The sequence below is a fragment of the Choloepus didactylus genome, chromosome X (genome assembly GCF_015220235.1).
Source record: "Choloepus didactylus isolate mChoDid1 chromosome X, mChoDid1.pri, whole genome shotgun sequence".
In the NCBI taxonomy this organism is placed as follows: Eukaryota; Metazoa; Chordata; class Mammalia; order Pilosa; family Megalonychidae; genus Choloepus; species Choloepus didactylus.
In genome coordinates, this window is record NC_051334.1 from 126,003,214 (window position 1) to 126,024,507 (window position 21,294).

General features: G+C 36.7%; 1 pseudogene; it reads left to right on the forward strand.

Annotated features, from left to right (window-relative positions):
• Positions 1–12,678: 12,678 nt before the first annotated feature.
• LOC119523405 lies at positions 12,679–13,092 on the forward strand (annotated as a pseudogene).
• Positions 13,093–21,294: the final 8,202 nt, after the last annotated feature.

Here is a 21,294-nt window from a genome sequence, read left to right on the forward strand (position 1 = left end):
ATTGGTCTACAAATCCTAAAAGAACCCTATCAAGTTCAGCAAATGCTACGAGGCCAAAAACAACAGAAAATTATAAAGCATATGAAAAAACCAGACGATATGGATAACCCAAGCCCAAGCACCCAAATCAAAAGATCAGAAGAGACACAGCACCCAGAGCAGCTACTCAAAGAACTAAAGATGAACAATGAGACCATAGTATGGGAGACAAAGGAAATCAAGAAGACCCTAGAAGAGCATAAAGAAGACATTGCAAGACTAAATAAAAAAATGGATGATCTTATGGAAATTAAAGAAACTGTTGACCAAATTAAAAAGATTCTGGACACTCATAGTACAAGACTAGAGGAAGTTGAACAACGAATCAGTGACTTCGAAGATGACAGAATGGAAAATGAAAGCATAAAAGAAAGAATGGGGGAAAAAATTGAAAAAATTGAAATGGACCTCAGGGATATGATAGATAATATGAAACATCCAAATATAAGACTCATTGGTGTCCCAGAAGGGGAAGAAAAGGGTAAAGGTCTAGGAAGAGTATTCAAAGAAATTGTTGGGGAAAACTTCCCAAATCTTCTAAACAACATAAATACACAAATCATAAATGCTCAGCGAACCCCAAATAGAATAAATCCAAATAAACCCACTCCGAGACATATACTGATCACACTGTCAAACACAGAAGAGAAGGAGCAAGTTCTGAAAGCAGCAAGAGAAAAGCAATTCACCACATACAAAGGAAACAGCATAAGACTAACTAGTGACTACTCAGCAGCCACCATGGAGGCGAGAAGGCAGTGGCACGATATATTTAAAATTCTGAGTGAGAAAAATTTCCGGCCAAGAATACTTTATCCAGCAAAGCTCTCCTTCAAATTTGAGGGAGAGCTTAAATTTTTCACAGACAAACAAATGCTGAGAGAATTTGCTAACAAGAGACCTGCCCTACTGGAGATACTCAAGGGAGCCCTACAGACAGAGAAACAAAGAAAGGACAGAGAGACTTGGAGAAAGGTTCAGTGCTAAAGAGATTCGGTAGGGGTACAATAAAGGATATTAATAGACAGAGGGGAAAAATATGACAAACATAAACCAAAGGATAAGATGGCTGATTCAAGAAATGCCTTCACGGTTATAACGTTGAATGTAAATGGATTAAACTCCCCAATTAAAAGATATAGATTCGCAGAATGGATCAAAAAAAATGAACCATCAATATGTTGCATACAAGAGACTCATCTTAGACACAGGGACACAAAGAAACTGAAAGTGATAGGATGGAAAAAAATATTTCATGCAAGCTACAGCCAAAAGAAAGCAGGTGTAGCAATATTAATCTCAGATAAAATAGACTTCAAATGCAGGGATGTTTTGAGAGACAAAGAAGGCCACTACATACTAATAAAAGGGGCAATTCAGCAAGAAGAAATAACAATCGTAAATGTCTATGCACCCAATCAAGGTGCCACAAAATACATGAGAGAAACACTGGCAAAACTAAAGGAAGCAATTGATGTTTCCACAATAATTGTGGGAGACTTCAACACATCACTCTCTCCTATAGATAGATCAACCAGACAGAAGACCAATAAGGAAATTGAAAACCTAAACAATCTGATAAATGAATTAGATTTAACAGACATATACAGGACATTACATCCCAAATCACCAGGATACACATACTTTTCTAGTGCTCACGGAACTTTCTCCAGAATAGATCATATGCTGGGACATAAAACAAGCCTCAATAAATTTAAAAAGATTGAAATTATTCAAAGCACATATTCTGACCACAATGGAATACAATTAGAAGTCAATAACCATCAGAGACTTAGAAAATTCACAAATACCTGGAGGTTAAACAACACACTCCTAAACAATCAGTGGGTTAAAGAAGAAATAGCAAGAGAAATTGCTAAATATATAGAGACGAATGAAAATGAGAACACAACATACCAAAACCTATGGGATGCAGCAAAAGCAGTGCTAAGGGGGAAATTTATAGCACTAAATGCATATATTAAAAAGGAAGAAAGAGCCAAAATCAAAGAACTAATGGATCAACTGAAGAAGCTAGAAAATGAACAGCAAACCAATCCTAAACCAAGTACAAGAAAAGAAATAACAAGGATTAAAGCAGAAATAAATGACATAGAGAACAAAAAAACAATAGAGAGGATAAATATCACCAAAAGTTGGTTCTTTGAGAAGATCAACAAGATTGACAAGCCCCTAGTTAGACTGACAAAATCAAAAAGAGAGAAGACCCATATAAACAAAATAATGAATGAAAAAGGTGACATAACTGCAGATCCTGAAGAAATTAAAAAAATTATAAGAGGATACTATGAACAACTGTATGGCAACAAACTGGATAATGTAGAGGAAATGGACAATTTCCTGGAAACATATGAACAACATAGACTGACCAGAGAAGAAATAGAAGACCTCAACCAACCCATCACAAGCAAAGAGATCCAATCAGTCATCAAAAATCTTCCCACAAATAAATGCCCAGGGCCAGATGGCTTCACAGGGGAATTCTACCAAACTTTCCAGAAAGAACTGACACCAATCTTACTCAAACTCTTTCAAAACATTGAAGAAAATGGAACACTACCTAACTCATTTTATGAAGCTAACATCAATCTAATACCAAAACCAGGCAAAGATGCTACAAAAAAGGAAAACTACCGGCCAATCTCCCTAATGAATATAGATGCAAAAATCCTCAACAAAATACTTGCAAATCGAATCCAAAGACACATTAAAAAAATCATAAACCATGACCAAGTGGGGTTCATTCCAGGCATGCAAGGATGGTTCAACATAAGAAAATCAATCAATGTATTACAACACATTAACAAGTCAAAAGGGAAAAATCAATTGATCATCTCAATAGATGCTGAAAAAGCATTTGACAAAATCCAACATCCCTTTTTGATAAAAACACTTCAAAAGGTAGGAATTGAAGGAAACTTCCTCAACATGATAAAGAGCATATATGAAAAACCCACAGCCAGCATAGTACTCAATGGTGAGAGACTGAAAGCCTTCCCTCTAAGATCAGGAACAAGACAAGGATGCCCGCTGTCACCACTGTTATTCAACATTGTGCTGGAAGTGCTAGCCAGGGCAATCTGGCAAGACAAAGAAATAAAAGGCATCCAAATTGGAAAAGAAGAAGTAAAACTATCATTGTTTGCAGATGATATGATCTTATATCTAGAAAACCCTGAGAAATCGACGATACAGCTACTAGAGCTAATAAACAAATTTAGAAAAGTAGCGGGATACAAGATTAATGCACATAAGTCAGTAATGTTTTTATATGCTAGAAATGAACAAACTGAAGAGACACTCAAGAAAAAGATACCATTTTCAATAGCAACTAAAAAAATCAAGTACCTAGGAATAAACTTAACCAAAAATGTAGAAGACCTATACAAAGAAAACTACATAACTCTACTAAAAGAAATAGAAGGGGACCTTTAAAGATGGAAAAATATTCCATGTTCATGGATAGGAAGACTAAATGTCATTAAGATGTCAATTCTACCCAAACTCATCTACAGATTCAATGCAATCCCAATCAAAATTCCAACAACCTACTTTGCAGACTTGGAAAAGCTAGTTATCAAATTTATTTGGAAAAGGAAGATGCCTCAAATTGCTAAAGACACTCTAAAAAAGAAAAACGAAGTGGGAGGACTTACACTCCCTGACTTTGAAGCTTATTATAAAGCCACAGTTGCCAAAACAGCATGGTACTGGCACAAAGATAGACATATAGATCAATGGAATCGAATTGAGAATTCAGAGATAGACCCTCAGATCTATGGCCGACTGATCTTTGATAAGGCCCCCAAAGTCACTGAACTGAGTCATAATGGTCTTTTCAACAAATGGGGCTGGGAGAGTTGGATATCCATATCCAAAAGAATGAAAGAGGACCCCTACCTCACCCCGTACACAAAAATTAACTCAAAATGGACCAAAGATCTCAATATAAAAGAAAGTACCATAAAACTCCTAGAAGATAATGTAGGAAAACATCTTCAAGACCTTGTATTAGGCGGCCACTTCCTAGACTTTACACCCAAAGCACAAGCAACAAAAAGAAAATAGATAAATGGGAACTCCTCAAGCTTAGAAGTTTCTGCACCTCAAAGGAATTTCTCAAAAAGGTAAAGAGGCAGCCAACTCAATGGGAAAAAATTTTTGGAAACCATGTATCTGACAAAAGACTGATATCTTGCATATATAAAGAATCCTACAACTCAATGACAATAGTACAGTCGGCCCAATTATAAAATGGGCAAAAGATATGAAAAGACAGTTCTCTGAAGAGGAAATACAAATGGCCAAGAAACACATGAAAAAATGTTCAGCTTCACTAGCTATTAGAGAGATGCAAATTAAGACCACAATGAGATACCATCTAACACCGGTTAGAATGGCTGCCATTAAACAAACAGGAAACTACAAATGCTGGAGGGGATGTGGAGAAATTGGAACTCTTATTCACTGTTGGTGGGACTGTATAATGGTTCAGCCACTCTGGAAGTCAGTCTGGCAGTTCCTTAGAAAACTAGATATAGAGTTACCATTCGATCCAGCGATTGCACTTCTCGGTATATACCCGGAAGATCGGAAAGCAGTGACACGAACAGATATCTGCACGCCAATGTTCATAGCAGCATTATTCACAATTGCCAAGAGATGGAAACAACCCAAATGTCCTTCAACAGATGAGTGGATAAATAAAATGTGGTATATACGCACGTGGAATACTACGCGGCAGTAAGAAGGAACGATCTCGTGAAACATATGACAACATGGATGAACCTTGAAGACATAATGCTGAGCGAAATAAGCCAGGCACAAAAAGAGAAATATTATATGCTACCACTAATGTGAACTTTGAAAAATGTAAAACAAATGGTTTATAATGTAGAATGCAGGGGAACTAGCAATAGAGAGCAATTAAGGAAGGGAGAACAATAATCCAAGAAGAACAGATAAGCTATTTAACGTTCTGGGGATGCCCAGGAATGACTATGGTCTGTTAATTTCTGATGGATATAGTAGGAACAAGTTCACAGAAATGTTGCTATATTATGTAACTTTCTTGGGGTAAAGTAGGAACATGTTGGAAGTTAAGCAGTTATCTTAGGTTAGTTGTCTTTTTCTTACTCCCTTGTTATGGTCTCTTTGAAATGTTCTTTTATTGTATGTTTGTTTTCTTTTTAACTTTTTTTTCATACAGTTGATTTAAAAAAGAAGGGAAAGTTAAAAAAAAAAAAAAAAAAAGAAAAACAAGGAAAAAAAGATGTAGTGCCCCCTTGAGGAGCCTGTGGAGAATGCAGGGGTATTCGCCTACCCCACCTCCATGGTTGCTAACATGACCACAGACATAGGGGACTGGTGGTTTGATGGGTTGAGCCCTCTACCATAGGTTTTACCCTTGGGAAGACGGTTGCTGCAAAGGAGAGGCTAGGCCTCCCTATGGTTGTGCCTAAGAGCCTCCTCCCGAATGCCTCTTTGTTGCTCAGATGTGGCCCTCTCTCTCTGGCTAAGCCAACTTGAAAGGTGAAATCACTGCCCTCCCCCCTACGTGGGATCAGACACCCAGGGGAGTGAATCTCCCTGGCAACGTGGAATATGACTCCCGGGGAGGAATGTAGACCTGGCATCGTGGGACGGAGAACATCTTCTTGACCAAAAGGGGGATGTGAAAGGAAATGAAATAAGCTTCAGTGGCAGAGAGATTCCAAAAGGAGCCGAGAGGTCACTCTGGTGGGCACTCTTATGCACACTTTAGACAACCCTTTTTACGTCCTAAAGAATTGGGGTAGCTGGTGGTGGATACCTGAAACTATCAAACTACAACCCAGAACCCATGAATCTCGAAGACAGTTATATAAAAATGTGGCTTATGAGGGGTGACAATGGGATTGGGAAAACCATAAGGACCACACTCCACTTTGTCTAGTTTATGGATGGATGAGTAGAAAAATAGGGGAAGGAAACAAACAGACAAAGGTACCCAGTGTTCTTTTTTACTTCAATTGCTCTTTTTCACTCTAATTATTATTCTTGTTATTTTTGTGTGTGTGCTAATGAAGGTGTCAGGGATGGATTTTGGTGATGAATGTACCACTATGTAATGGTACTGTAAGCAATCGAAAGTACGATTTGTTTTGTATGACTGCGTGGTATGTGAATATATTTCAATAAAATGAAGATTAAAAAAAAAAAAAGAGATCTGGGATATCTATACTAATATCAGATCAAATATAATTTAAGTGTAAAAGAATTATGAGGGACTAATACAGTCATTATATACTGATAATGGGGATGATTCGACAAGAAGATATAACAATTTTAAATATATGTGCACCTAACAGCAAAGCCCCAAAGTATATGAAGCAAATATACACAGATTTGAAGGGAGATATGAATGGTTCTACATTAATAGTAGGAGAATTTAATACACCACTTTCAATAATGGATAGAACATCTAGTCAGAAGATCAATAAGGAAATACAAGATGTGAATGATACTCTAAACTAACTAGACCTAACAAACATATATAGAACATTTTACCCAAGAAAAACCGAATATATATTCTTCTCCAGTGCATATGGATCATTCTCCAGGACAGTCCATTTGTTAGGTCAAAACACAATTCTCAATAAATTTGAAAATATTGAACTCATACAATGTATATTCTCTGACCACAATGGAATGAAGCTAGAAATTGATAACAGAGGGAGAGATGGAAAATTGACAAGTATCTGGAAATTAAACCACATATTCTTAAACAACCAATGGGTTAAAGAGGAAATCAGAAGCAAAATTAAGAAATATCCTGAGGTGAATGAAAATGAAAATACAACAATACAAAAACTTATGGGGTGCAGCAAAGGCAGTGCTTAAAGGGAAATTTATAGCTCTAAAATGCTTACATTAAAAAAGAAGAAAGACTTCAAATCAGAGAACTTACTTCAAAACTGGATTAGGTAAAAAGAGAAAACTAAAACCAAAGCAAGTAGAAGGAAGCAAATAACAAAGATTAGAGCAGAGATAAATTAAATAGAACATGAAAAAAATAGAATCAACAAAACCAAAAGTTTTTCTTTTTGAAAAGATCCATAAAATTGACAAACCTTTAGCCACACTGACAAAAAGAGACATGATACAAATAATTAAATCATCAATAAAAAGGGAACCATTATGACCCACATCCCTGAAATAAGAAGGACAATAAGACAAAGTCACAGTAATCAAAACCACATGGTATTGGCACAAGGAGAGAGATATAGATCAATAGAATAGAATTGAGAGCTCAGAAATCAACCCTTCCATTAATGCCCAACTAATTTTTGACAAGGAGTCAAAGACCACTTAATCGGGAAAGAATAGTCTCTTCAACAAATGGTGCTGGGAAAACTGGATCTCCAGTTGAAAAAAAGCAAAACAAAACAAAACCCAACTACTATGCAATAACTTATACAAAAATCAACTCAAAATGGATGAAAGACCTAAATATAAGAGATAGATTTATCAAACTCCTAGAAGAAAATATAGGAAGCATCTTCAGGACATTGTGTTAGGCAATGGTTTCTTAGACTTTATACACAAACACAAGCAACAAGAGAAAAAATGATGAATGGCACTGTGCCAGTTTGAATGTATTGGGTTTCCCAAAACGCCATTATCTTTGATGTAATCTTGTGTGGGCAGAGGTATCAGTGTTGATTAGATTGTAATTCTTTGAGTGTTTCTGTGGAGATGCGCCCCACCCAACTGTGGGTGATGACTCTGATTGGATAATTTCCATGGAGGTGTTGGCCCGCCCATTCAGGGTGGGTCTAAATTAAATCACTGGAGCCATATAAATGAGCTGACAAACAGAAGGAACTCAGTGCAGCTGTGAGTGACATTTTGAAGAACTGAGAGTGACAATTTGAAGAGGAGCTACAGCCAAGAGGGACATTTTGAAGAATGCACTGGAACTGAGAGAGGAGCTTCAGCTTACAGAGACATTTTGGAGATGGCCTTTGAAAGCAGACTTTGCTCCAGAGAAGCTAAGAGAGGACAAATATCCCAAAAGCAGCTAAGAGTGACATTTTTGAGGAGCCAAAGCCTAGAGAGGAACGTCCTGGGAGAAAACCATTTTGAAACCAGAACTTGGAGCAGACACCGGCCACATGCCTTCCCAGCTAACAGAGGTTTTCCAGATGCCATTGGCCATCCTTCAGTGAAGGTACCAATTGTTGATGCTTTACCTTGGACACTTTATGGCCTTGAGACTGTAACTATGTAACCAAATAAACCTCCTTTTATAAAAGCCAATCCATTTCTGGTGTTTTGCATTCCAGCAGCATTAGCAAACTAGAACAGGCACCTCATCAAAATTTTTGTGGCTCTAATAACTTTATCATGAAATTAAAACTACAACCTACACAATGAGAGAAAATATTTGGAAACCACATATTAATAAGGGTTTAATATACAGAATATACAAAGAAATCCTTCAACTTAACAAAAAGACAAGCAACCCAATTTAAAAATGAGCAAAAGGCTTGAACAGACATCTCTCCAAAGATATACAAATGGCCAGAAAGCACATGAAAAGAAGTGTAACATCATTAGCCATCAGGAAAATGCTAATCAAAACCACAAATTGATCCCATTTCACACCGATTAGAATGGCTGCTGTTTAAAATACAGAAAATAGCAACTGTTGGAGAGGATGCACAGAAATAGGAACACTCATTCATTGCTGGTGGCAATGTAAAATGGTGCCACTGCTGTGGAAGACAGATGGACATTCCCTCAGAAAGCTAAGTGTAGAACTACTATATGACTCAGTATTCCCACTACTAGGTATATACCCAATAGAATTGAAAGCAGTGCTTCAAACAGTTATTTGCACACTAATGTTCATAGCGTCATTATTCATAATTGCCAAAAGATGGAGACAACATAAGTGTCCTTCAACTGATGAATAGGTAAATAAAACGTGATATGTACGTGGAATGGAATATTATTCAGCTATAAAAAGGAATGAAGTTCTGATACATGCGACAACATGGATGAACCTTAAAGACATCATGTTGAGTATAATAATCCAGACACAAAAGGCCAAACATTGTATGATCTCACTGATTTGAAACAATTAGAATAAGCAAACTCATAGAATCAGAATCTAGAATATAAGTTACCAGAGGATAGGGTGGGCATAAGAAATGGGAAGTTAAGGCTTAAAATGTACAGCATTCCTATTTGGGATGATGGAAATGTTTTGGTACTGGATGTTGGTGATGGTAGCACATCATTGTGAACATAATTAACAGCACTGAAATATATAACTGAATGTGATTAAAGGGGGAAGTTTTAGATTGTATATATGGGAACAAAATAAAATTTTTTTAAAAAAAAGAAAGATCTCTCCACAGACAGTAGAGAGAATCAACAAAACAAAAAGGCAGTTATTTGAAAAGATCAATTAAATCAATAAGCCTTTAGCTAGACTGACAGAGAAAGATAGGTGATACAAATAACTAAAATCAGAAATGAAAACAGAGACATTAATACCAACCTACACAAATAAGAAAACCTATAAGAGGATATTATGTGAACGTTAGGGTGCTCACTGCCTAGCACCCCTGAAGATGGAGAAAGAGATTATGTGAGAGGAAGGAGTAGCAACAAACAAGATAAGATCGAACAAAGGTCTATGAATACTGAAACTTTATAAAATTACATATATATTTTCGGATGCTGGGGTGTTGGAATGGCTAGAAGGAGGTAAACGACATGGTGGAACTGTAGCCTATAGCATCCCTTGGGATTTGCTCTACAGCTGCTCATTGAATTGTGTCTTGAAGGTCTTCACCTTTCTGCATATACCTTGCATTGCATAATAAGGAAAGAACTGAAATTGTGGAACCGTAACCCATAACAATTTTTGAAATTACCTATATGACTGCTTGTTGAGCTGTACATCAAGAGATGACACATCCGTTTGTATGCTATATTTTACAATAATGGAAATGGTTGAAGTTGTGGAACTGTGACCCATGACATTCTTTGAGATTTGCTCTCTAACTACCTGTGAAATTGTACATTGAAAATTATCACTGTTATGTATATATGTTAAAGTTCACAATAAAAATGGAAAAAAGAGGATATTATGAAAAGGTGTGCTGACAAATGGACAAATTCCCAGAAACACACAAACTACTATGCTGACTCAAGAAGAAATCAAGAATATCTCAGAACAATAACTAGTAAACAGATTGAATCAGTAATCAAAAACCTCTCAGCAAAGAAAAGCCCAGGACCAGATGGCATCACAGGGGAATTTTACCAACCATTCCAAGACAATTAACACCAATCCTCCTCAAACTCTTCCAAAAAATCGAAGAGGAGTGAAAACTCCTCAACTCATTTTATTATGCTAACATCACCCTCATACCAAAGTCAGACAAAGATACCACAAGAAAAGAAAATTACAGACCAATATCCCTTATGAATATAGATGAAAAGCCTCAACAAATTACTAGCAAATGAATCCAACAGCACATTAAAAGAATTATACACCATGATCAAGTAGGATTTATCCAAAATATGCAAGGTTGTTTTGACATAAGACAATCAATTAATGTAATACACCACATTAACAGAATGAAGGGAAAAAACCACATGATCATCTCAATTGATGCAGAAAATGCTTTTGACAAAATCCAGTACCCTTATTGATAAAAACACTTTAAAAACTGGGAATAGAAGGAAAATTCCTAACCTTGATAAAGGGTATACATTAAAACCCTACTGCAAACATTTTACTTAATCAGGAACTAGGCAAGGTTGCCCACTGTCACCACCGTTATTTAACATTGTAGTAGAAATTCTACTCAGAGCAATTAGGCAAAAGAAAGAACTAAAATGTATCCAAATGGGGAAGGAAAAAGTAAAATTTCCTTATTTGCAGATGACATGTTCCTATATGCAAAAAATCCTGCAAAACCCACAACACAGTTACTAAAACTAATAAACAAATTCAACAAAGTGGCAGGGTATAAGATCAACATGCAAAAATCAGTAGTGTTTCTATACACTATTAATGAACAATCTGAAGAAGAAATCAAGGAAAAATCCATTTACAATAGCAACTAAAAGAATGAAATATCTAGGAATAAATTTAACCAAGGATGTAAATGACCTGCACACAGAAAACTATAAAACATTGCTAAAAGAAATCAAAGAAGAGCTAAATAATTGAAAGGATATTCTGTATTCATGGACTGAAAGACTAAATATTGTTAGAATGTCAATTCTACAAAAAAATTTACAGATTCAACATAATCCCAATCAAAATTCCAATAATCTTTACAGAAAGGGATAATCCAATCATCAAATTTATATGAGTGAGATAAGTCAGACACAAAAGGAGAGAGAGCATATGTTATCACTAATACGAACTCCTTGAACAGTATAAAATCAGTGTCTTATAATGTAGAATATAGGGGACCTAGAGATAGACAGAAGCTAGGGAATGGGGAATAATAATCTAATATGTACAGACGTGTTAATGAGGATGAACTTAAAGGTATGAGAATCGACAGTGGTGATGATAGTTCGTTAATGGGATTGTAAGTATCAGTGCTGCATTGAAGGTGAACATGATTGAAAATGGTTGTTTAAAGGCATGTACCCCACAGGGTAGCACCACAACCTAAATAAGTGCTTGCATGATCTACTTCTAAGGTATGACACTGTACAAAGAGTTAACAATAGAATGGTATATGGGGAAAACTACTCATTGCATATTGTAGACTATATTTGATAGGAACACCTTTCCAGTACCACACTAATACTAGGGATATACAACTAGGGTCTGAAAAGAACTTTGAGGTGTTTTGATTTACGATAATTGTTTAAAATCCAAAGTGATGATGATTGTACAACTAAGTGAAGATAATGTGAGACACTGATTGTTTATCTTGGACAGAACATATGCAATGTGACCCTCGATCCTGAGACTTGCTCTTGTGAAACTTATGGCTGTAAAGGGGAGGCTAAGCCTTCCTGTAATTATGCCTAAGAGGCACCTCCAGGAACCACCCTTGTTTCTCAGATGTGACCTTTCTCTTTCTAAGCCCAACTCTGCAAATAAATTCATCAACTTCTCCCTTTGTGGGACATGACCCCCAGGGGAATGAATCTCCCAGGAATGAGCTTGGCCCTGGCATTGTGAGACTGAGAAAGCCTTCTTGACCAAAAAGGGGAAAAGAAATGAAACAAAATAAGGTTTCAGTGGCTGAGAGATTTCAAATAGAGTTGAGAGGTTATTCTGGAGATAACTCTTATGCAAGCTCCAGCCAGATATCCCAGATGGCCACAGTATGCCAAGTCCTAACCAACAGTAGTTCCAAAATACTTAGGTCCCTATCTGAGACTCTATATGAGTTTCACTCTCTAAGTTTATTTTTTTTCAGAAACTAATATCCTCCTGTGTGTTCCTATGCCAGATAAGTCCCAAAACCCAGAGGCAACAGCCTCTTCAAGAATATCAACTAGGCTGTGGCTCTCTAACGCCAGCGCCACCTCTAGCTCACCGAGCTCAAGCCAAAGAAGAAGAGGGGTAAGTAAGGAGGTCTGTATACCATGGCTCGTAAAAAGCAGATCACCCGCAAATTGACCCACGGTAAAGCACCCAGGAAGCAACTGGCTACAAAAGCTACTTGCAAGAGTGCACCCTCTACTGGAGGGGTGAAGAAACCTCATCATTACAGGCCTGGTACTGTGGCACTCCGTGAAATTAGATGTTATTAGAAGTTCACTGAACTTCTGATTCGCAAACTTCCCTTCCAGCGTCTGGTGCGAGAAATTGCTCAGGACTTCAAAACAGATCTGCACTTCCAGAGTGCAGCAATTGGTGCTTTGCAGGAGGCAAGTGAGGCCTATCTGGTTGGCCTTTTTGAAGACATCAACCTGTGTGCTATCCATGCCAAATGTTTAACAATTATGCCAAAAGGCATTCAGCTAGCACACCACATACGTGGAGAACGTGCTTAAGAATCCACTTTGATGGGAAACATTTCATTCTAAAAAAAAAAAATTTTTTTTTTCTTCTTCCTGTTATTGGTAGCTCTGAACGTTAGATATTTTTTTTCCATGGGGTCAAAAGGTACCTAAGTATATGATTGTGAATGGAAAAATAGGGGACAGAAATCAGGTATTGACAGTTTTTCCATTTTCATTTGTGTGTGAATTTTTAATATAAATGCCGGGACATAAAGCATTAATGTAAGTCAGAATGTTTCAGTGAACAAATTTCAACAGCTCAATGTTATAACAATTATAAATAAACGTGTTAAATTTTTCTGGATATGCCAGCATTTGGATTTTTTAAAAACAAGTAAATTTCTTATTGATGGTGTTCTAGTTTGCTAATGCTGCCAGAATGCAAAACACCAGAGATGGATTGGCTTTTATAAAAGGGGGTTTATTTGGTTACACAGTTATAGTCTTAAGGCCATAAAGTGTCCAAGGTAACACATCAGCAATTGGGTACCTTCACTGGAGGATGGCCAATGGTGTCTGGAAAACCTCTGTTAGCTGGGAAGGCATGTGGCTGGTGTCTGCTCCAAAGTTCTGGTTTCAAAATGGCTCTCTCCCAGGACATTCCTCTCTAGGCTGCAGTTCCTCAAAAATGTCACTCTTAGTTGCACTTGGGGTATTTGTCCTCTCACAGCTTCTCCAGAGCAAGAGTGCTTTCAACAGCTGTCTTCAAACTGTCTCTCATCTGCAGCTCCTGTGCTTTCTTCAAAGTGTCCCTCTTGGCTGTAGCTCCTCTTCAAAACATCACTCACAGCTGCACTGAGTTCTCTCTGCCTGTCAGCTCATTTATATGGCTCCACTGATCAAGGCCCACCCTGAATGGGTGGGGCCACGCCTCCATGGAAATATCTAATCAGAGTTATCACCTACAGTTGGGTGGGGCACATTCCATGGAAACACTCAAAGAATTCCAATCTAATCAGCACTAAAATGTCTGCCCCACAAGATTGCATCAAAGATGATGGCGTTTGGGAGACATAATACATTCAAACCGGCACAGATGGCAACTAAATGGTGTTTGTAGCATTTTTATCATACAGGAGATTCCATCCATTCACTATACTTTTCTAACTGAGTTGTCCTACATGCAAGTACATGTTTTTAATGTTGTCTGTTTTCTGTTTTGTTCCTGTAAGTTTGCCATTAAAATACATTAAACTACAAAAAAAAAAAAAGAACCTCAATCAGATGCAGCCCCCTACCCCATAAGGTCAACACTTTTCAATATGAACAGGTTAGGGTGATCACTGTTTAGACATCCCTGAAGATCAAGAAAGTGATTAAACAACAGGAAGTGGTAACAACAGACAAGATAGTATTTAACAAAGGACTATGAATACTGAATCTTTATATAAATATTTTTAAACATTAGGGTATTAGAATAGGTAGAAGGAATTAATGAAATGGTTGAACTGTAGCCCATAACATTCTTTCAATTTGCTCTGTAGCTACTCATTAAATTGTACTTTGAAAGTTATCACCTATCTGTATATATGTTATATTTCACAATAAGGAAATAACTGAAACTGTGGAACTGTAATCCATAACATTCTTTGAAATTTGCTCTCTAACTACTTGTTAAATTGTACTTTGAAAGTTATCACCTTCCTGTATATATCATATATTTCACAATAAAAAATATATTAAAAATTTTTTTAAATTATATGAAAGGGGAAAGGACCCCAAATAGCCCAATCCATCTTGGAAAGGAAGAATGAAGTTGGAGGACTCACACTTCCCTATCTTAAAACTTATTCCAAAGCCATAGTAATTAAAACAACACAGTACTGGCCCAAGGATAGATATATAGACCACTGGAATTGAATTGAGAGTTCAGAAATCAACCCTCACATTTATGGCCAACTGATTTTTCACAAAGATGCCAAGTCCACTCGATTGTGAAAGAATAGTTTCTTCAGCACATAGTGCTGGGAAAACTGAATGCCCATATGCAAAAGAATGAAGGTGGACCCCTTCCTCACACCATGTACAAAAATCAACTCAACATGCATCAAAGACTTAAATATAAGAACTAGAACTAAAAACTCCTTGAAGAAAACATAGGGAAATATCTTCAGGACCTTGTGTTAGGCAATGGTTTCTTAGATGTACACCTAAAGCATAAGCAACAAAAGAAAAAGTAGATAAATAGGGCCTCATCAAAATTTAAACTTTTTGTGTATCAAGGGACTTTACATGAAAGAAAAAGACAACCTACACAATGGGAGAAAATATTTGGAAACCACATATCCAATAAGGGTTTAATGCCCATAATATAAAAGAAATCCTATAACTCAATAATAAAAAGACAAAAAACTCAAATTTAAAAATGGGCAAAAGACTTGAAAAGACATTTCCCCAAAGAAGGCATCCAAGTAGCCAAAAATCACATGAAAATGCTCAAAATCATTAGTTATTAGGGAAATACAAATCAAACCCAAGAGATACTATTTCACACCCACTATAATGGCTACTATTAAAATACCAGAAAATTACAGATGTTGGAGAGGGTGTGGAGAAATAGGAGCACTCATTTGTTGCTGGTGGGAATGTAAAATGGTGCAGCCTCTGTGGAAGACAGTTTGGTGATTCCTTAGAAAGTTAAGCATAGAATTACCATATGACTCAGCAATCCCACTTCCAGATGTATACTAAAAGAATTTGAAGCAGGGACTAAAGCAGACATTTGCATATCGATGTTCACAGCTGTCTTATTCCCAATTGCCAAATGATGGAAGCAACTCAAGTTGTCTATGAACTGATGAGTGGATAAACAGCGAAACATTATTCACCCATAAAAAAATTGAAGTTGTAATTCATGCAACAACATGGATGAACTTTGAAGACATTATGTTGAGTGAAATAAGTCAAACAAAGGAAAAATATTGTATGATCTCACTGCTGTGAAATAATTAGAATAAGCAAACTTATAGAGTCAGAAACTAGAATATAGCTTACCTGAGCCTGGGATAGGGGTCGGGAATGGGGAGTTAATGCAATTATTGTGCAGAGTTTCTATTTGAGTTGCTGGAAATGCTTTGATTATGGATGGTGGTAATGGTAAGACAACATTGTGAATGTAATTAACAATGCTGAATTATACATTTGAACGTGGTTTTAAGGGGAAATTTTAGGGTATATATATATATGTTACCAGAACAATTTTTTTAAAATGTGAACTGTCTGACACTAAACCATGGACTATAGCTAATAGCACAATTATAAAAATGTTCTTTCATGAATTGTAACAAATATACCACACTAATGCAAGGTGTTCACAATAGGGTGATAGATGGGAATGCTCTCTTTTATGCATGGTTTTTTTGTAAACCTACAACTTCTCTAATTTTAAAAAAATGCCAAAAGACTATAAAATTACATTAACTTGAAGTCAGAAACAAAAGTACACATACATATGATTCTATTTATATGAAGTTTGAGAATAGGGACAATAATATAGTGATAGAAATCAGATTAGTGTTTGTCTGGAGTAGGGGATTGACTTGGCTCTGGCACAAGAGAACATTAGGGGCAATGGAAATGTTCTATTTCTTGATCCAGATGATGGTTACACTCATATATACATTTATCAAAACTTAAAGTGGGTACATTCCTTTTATTGTATATAAATTATACCTCAATAAAATTTATTTTATAAAACTGCCACACCTGGAATATCATTATGAAATTTTAGAACACTAATAATAAAGGGAAGTTAAAACCCTTGGAGATTATTAATAAAATAAATCTAATTTTTTTATTCTCATAATGTTGCTTTATTTTTATTTTTTTTCTTTTCCATTGACATCACCCTGGTTCAAAGCCTCATTTTCATACATTCTTATATTCTCGTGTACCTTGATCTTTTACTCATGTATCCCTCCAAATCATAGTTATCTCACAGCTGGTGAATTTTAGTACCCAGTATCTCCCTTAGATGCTCCTGGGAGGTGGAGGGCTATTTGTTCTTCCAGACTCTAGGGTTTTTCCAACCTTTCTACCCCAATTAAGTTTTAGAATAGATTAATCACCTGCAAGTGCCCTTTAGGTCTGAAGCAGGAACTCAGCAGGAGGTGTCCTAGGAAGAGAGGGCCCCTAGGAAAAGGAGAAACCATGTTTTCCTGAGTACAGTAGGAATGATAAGATACAGTGGATATGGGTTCCTGTAGATCAATCTCTGTCAAGGCTAGGAACTTTTTTGCAAGTCTTTGCAAAAAGAAACCAAATTTCTTCCTAAGGTAGAAATAGCCTTGGCAAATGGCTCATGCTGCAGACAACCACACAGGTAGAGAAGATAGTAATTCCACATACTCCTGAGCCAGAGAATTTCAGGAAGCTTGAAAGATGATGGTTAGTTAGTACAGCAGAGTATGAAGATCTGGCGAAGTCTTTGGGAGCAAGAGATGGCAGTGCATTCCTTCCTCCCCTTAAGAAGCCAGAAGGCCAAGACTGATAATCCATTCCAGAGCCAAAGGAGAGGAAAGAGGTCATGGGAGGCACAGAAAATCCCACCAGTCAAGAGCAGTTGTGCTAGCCCTCTATGGATTAGGCCATGCTAGATAAGATAAACTGGTGGCTGTAGGCTGAATCTGGCCTACAGACATGTATTGTCTGACATGCTTTCATCTTTTAAATAAATGAAATTAGTGGAAGTCATGGGTTGAATTGTACCCCCCAACCAAAAAGACATGTTCAAGTCCTAACTCCTGATAAATCTAATTTTTAAAGGGTGGTGACAGGAAAAATTTTTAAAAAGCTCCTTGCAAGGGAAGAAAAATGGTCACAAAGGAATAAGAATCAGACTGGTATCAGACTTCTCATCTGTAACTCTGGAGCAATACCTTCAATGTTCTGTGTAACCAAGATTGTTAACTTGGATTCTATTCTCAGCCCAAAAAAGAATCAGATATGATGGTAAAATAAAGACAGTTTTAGACTGCAAAGAGTTAGAAAGTTTATTTCATATGCACCCTTTAATAAGAAGTTATTTGGGGACATACTCCAGCAAAACAAGGTAGTAAACCAAAAGAGAAAGATGGGCTCCAGAAAACAGTGGTTCTAACCTGAAACACCAATGAAGGGAGGTTTCAGCATGACAGGTGGGTAACATGTTCAGACAGTAATCAGTCCAGATTCATGCAGAAAAACAGAAGGCCTTAGGAGGATGTTTCCTGGGAAAATAAGAAGATTCCAAAGAATAGGTATTATGAGATGCTAGAAGATACCAGGGGTATGGTCAAGAAGGCATATCTTTTTTTCTACCACCACCACCAACAAAGGGCAAACAAAAGCAAAGAAAAAAAGCTGTTTGAGAAAGGCATGATCTGAATATGAATCAAGGTAAAATGTGATATGGTTTTGAGCAATTGGTGTAATATAAGAGAGAAGAATTTTTTTTGCTTACTCTTGTTTGAGTGATAGAGGGTCCAGTTATTTGAAAATATTAAGAAAGAAATAGAGTAACCCCTCACTACTTGGTTCTGAAGTAAGGGTGGCATTAACCCACAATACTTTCAGGAGCCCACAGAAATGTTTTCATTTATTTTAATATCAGAAAGAAAAAAAATGAACGTTTAGGTCAAAGAAAATGCATTAATATATAATATTATTTGTTTTTATACCAATGAGTCATAAATATAATTTTTATTTCTTTATGGAAGAAGTGCCCATGATGGCAAATGTGCATATATCCCATGAAAGTTATAACATGTCCCTGTCTTCAGTGAATTATATCTTCAGTCAACTTTTGGAATCAACCTGTAAACAAAGCATTAAGGATATAATTATAGTTTATAAAAAAGAATATAAATGTTATCAATTCTGACAATGTAAAAGTAATTATATATTTGAAAAGAAACTGGAAAGTAGAAGGGGAGAACAGATGGAATGTAGGGTAGGGACTTGAACAGCCCCACCATAGAAACATGGAGAGTCAAGAAATGTTGCCTATAGTTGATTGAACAGTATATAAGGGTTTATGTATATTATTTAATGTTACAACGGTAATTAGTAGTAGAACTACAATACTATATAACTACATTGAGGGGTGTGGGAGAGTGGGAGTGAGTTGAGCACTGCACTCTCATCTATGGTAGTAGTAATTCAATAGATGAATGTCTCAAGTTGATAAATCAAGAAAAGAGGGCAGGGAAAAAACCTGATTTGGATAACCAAGGAAACCATGCCTAGACAAAAGAAAATTACAACCTACACTAAGAAAAACAAAGTTATGGCCCAGTCAAAGGAACAAACGTACACTTCAACTGAGATACAGGAATTTGAACAACAATGCTAAATCAATTCGAAAAGTTTAGAGAAGATATTGCAAAAGAGATAGAGGCTGTAAAGAAAACACTGGGCATATATAAGGCAGAAATTGAAAGTTCAAAAAAACAACTAGTAGAATCTATGGAAATGAAAGGCACAACACAAGAGATGAAAGACACAATGGAAACATACAACAGCAGATCTCAAGAGGCAGAAGAAAACACTCAGGAACTGGAGAACAAAACACCTGAAAGCCTACATGCAAAGGAGCAGATGGAGAAAAGAATGAAAAAATATGAGCAACGTCTCCAGGAACTTAAGGATGAAACAAAGTACAATAATGTATGTATCATTGGTGTCCCAGAAGGAGAAGAGAAGGGAAAAGGGGCAGAGGCAATAATAGAGGAAATAATTAATGAAAATTTCCCATCTCTTATGAAAGACATAAAATTACAGATCCAAGAAGTGCAGCGTACTCCAAACAGAATAGATCCGAATAGGCCTACGCCAAGACACTTAATAATCAGATTATCAAATGTCAAAGACAAAGAGAGAATCCTGAAAGCAGCAAGAGAAAAGCAATCCATTACATACAAAGGAAGCTTAATAAGACTATGTGCGGATCTCTCAGCAGAAACCATGGAGGCAAGAAGGAAGTGATGTGATATATTTAAGATACTGAAAGAGAAAAACCGCCAACCAAGAATCCTATATCCAGCAAAGCTGTCCTTCAAATATGAGGGAGAGCTCAAAATATTTTCTGACAAACAGACAATGAGAGACTTTGTGAACAAGACACCTGTCCTACAGGAAATACTAAAGGGAGCACTACAGAGTGGTAGACGACAGGAGTGCATGATTTGGAACACAATTTTGGGAGATGGTAGCACAACAATGTAAGTACACTGAACAAAGATAACTATGAATACAGTTGAGAGAGGAAGGTGGGGAGCATGTGAGACACCAGAAGAAAGGAGGAAAGATAAAGACTGGGACTGTGTAACTTGGTGAAATCTAGAGTATTCAACAATTGTGATAAAATGTACAAATATGTTCTTTTACGAGGGAGAACAAGCAAATGTCAACCTTGCAAGGTGTTAAAAATGGGGAGGCATTGGGGGAGGGATGCAATCAACATAAACTAGAGACTGTAACTAACAGAATCATTGTATTATGCTTCCTTTAATGTAACAAAGGTGATATACCAAGGTGAATGCAGATAAGAGGGGGGGATATGGGAGGCATGTTAGACACTTGACATTGGTGGTGTTGTCTGATTCTTTACTCTACTTTGATTTAAGGTTATTTTTCCTTTTGCTGCTTCCTAGCTGTCATTTTTTTTTCCTCTTTCTTTTGCCTCTCTACCTTCTTTGACTCTCCCTCCTGCCTTGTGGAAGAAATGTAGATGCCCTTATATAGATAGTGGAGAAGGTGGTGAACACATAAATATATGACCATACAGAGAACCATCGATTAGTTACTTAGGATGGAATGTATGGTGAGTGAACAAAAGCATATTAAAAAAAAAATGGGTTGATGACAAAACCTCAAGGGCAATATACTGAGTGAAATAAGCCAGACACATAAGGACAATTATTGCAGGGTCTCACTGATAGGAACTAATTATAATATGTAAACTATAGACAGAAATATAAGGTACCAAGATATAGGACGAGGCTTAAGAATGGGGAGCGATTGTTTAGTATGAGCAGAATGTTCAACTAGGATGAACTTAAATGTTTCGAAATGAACAGGGGTATTGGTAGCAAGATGTGAGAATAACTAACAGTGACGAATGGTGTGTGAATGAGGTGGAAAGGGGAAGCTCAGAGTCATATATATCACCAGAAGGAAAGTTGGAGGTCAAAAGATGGGAATGTATAAAACTGA